A 2,024-nucleotide genomic window follows, 5' to 3' on the forward strand; every position below is an offset into this window, starting at 1 on the left:
GACCAGAGGCGCGATGGGGCGCTCGAGGGATTTAAGGGGAGGGAGGGGCCTAGGGGCGTGGCCACGGAAGGGCGGGCTTAGGGAGGTGGGCGGGGCTGGGCCTGAGATCCTGAAGATGGAAGAGAAGTAAAGCCAGAAAAGCACTGGACTTGATCTCGGGCAAGATGCAGGGGCTAGGGGAGTGAGGAGGCTTGTAGACAGAAGGGAAAAAGAAGAAACTAACGCCATCTCAGAAACCTCTCCTTAGCCCATCTCATCCTCCTCCCCACCCCGTAAAACCTGCTCGGGTGTCCTTCCTTTACCTTCCCTGAAGAAGGCAGGGAAAGTCTCTGAGGGGATTGGTACACTTGGGAGGTGAGAGGGTCAGAGCAGAAATGCTTGAAAATCTCCGGGATCAGATGCTAGAACTGAATACTGTTCCAATCTCATTTCTATTCCTTCTGTTATGCATTTAAAAACATTATGCCAAGAAGGGGTGCATGGGATTCACCAGGAGGCCAAAGGGGTCCATGGCACAAAAAGGATTAAATAACCTAATCCATAATGGGTCTACCAGGTAATTTGCCACCCTGGAGGGTGAAAGATAATCTAAAAGGCATCATGGTGTCCACCGAGGATTTCTGCTGCTTGCATAATTCAGATCTTCGTGCAACTCAAAGATCTTTTTGCTCCCTCAGCTCCTTTGGGTGTTAGTATATGTCCTACCGGCACCCTGTAATTGGCTTTGAGTAAGTAGTTGAAACAATGTCACACCACAATGTCAATACGCTCTGAAAATCCATGTTTCCCAATCTGTAAAATGGGGTAAGAATTGTGTAACCAGTGAGAACTGAGGAGGTGACTACATAAAATAAACACAGAACATGTTTGCACATTGCCTGTCAAAGTAAATACATGTTCAATAAAAATGTCCATGTATTTTGCATTCCTATATTGAAATGTTTCTCCTTCTAAACTTAAAGCCTTGAAATTAAGGCAAACTCTATGTTCATGCAAATTTCCAAGAAGAGAAATAAGATCAGATCTGGCAGCACAGATAAGCTACTGTTTTGTTCAATTATGAGCTGGTTCGGTTTTGTTCTATGAGGATGGTTCTAGACAAAATGCACAAGAGATTAGAGATCTATTTTCCTACTGTTTTTGTAACGCCTCTTAAATTCTCTCTTCTTTATACAAACTGTATTATATATATGTATATATATGATTTTTTTAATGCTTATTTATTTTTGAGAGAGCACGAGCAGGGGAGGGGCAGAGAGAGAGGGAGACAGAATCTGAAGCAGGCTCCAGGCTCTGAGCTGTCAGCACGGAGTCTGAAGCAGGGCTCGAACTCAGGAACCGCGAGATCATGACCTGAGCCAAAGTCAGAGGCTTAACCGGCAGTCACCTAGGCGCCCCAAAACTGTATTATATTTAAACTGAAATTAAACTGCTTGAAAAAAGAAATTTCATCAAAACCCATTACCTAGGAAGTATTTTCAAACACCTTCAAGGAATCCCATTATAAAGGTGTGCTTTGATGAAGCTGCAATGCTTCAATGTTTCAATGCTATGTAAATGGCTACGTAAATGTTATGTAAATGGCATTTTGTGAAATAGGAGATACACGGCCAGAAATTCAAATTGCACGTACTGCCTACGTTTAAAAGTGTGTTTATCTACTAAACTCGGAAGGTAAGCACACATACTTGGCTATGTTGAGGTTTATGCACATGTTTACTTTATTACGGTTTATGAAGGAAAGAAGCAAATAGCTTTTATTTTGTGCAGCCTCAGAGAAACCTAGAAAAGGCTTGGAGAAAGGTCTAAAACGGCCTGTTCTCCTTCAGGACTTGCCTATTTTAATAGGCCATCCTGTTTCCTTTGTGAAAACACTCTCTAGAGAACTTCCAACAACATGACAGCTGAAGCTCCTGGCCTCAAACATGGGAATTCTGGGCAAAATACACCAAAATAGTCTTAAATATAGAGTTTAGCTGAAAATAAAGGAAGAGTATGCACCAGATTTCAGAAAGGGAAGATAG

Source organism: Lynx canadensis, chromosome E1 (assembly GCF_007474595.2).
Source record: "Lynx canadensis isolate LIC74 chromosome E1, mLynCan4.pri.v2, whole genome shotgun sequence".
NCBI lineage: Eukaryota > Metazoa > Chordata > Mammalia > Carnivora > Felidae > Lynx > Lynx canadensis.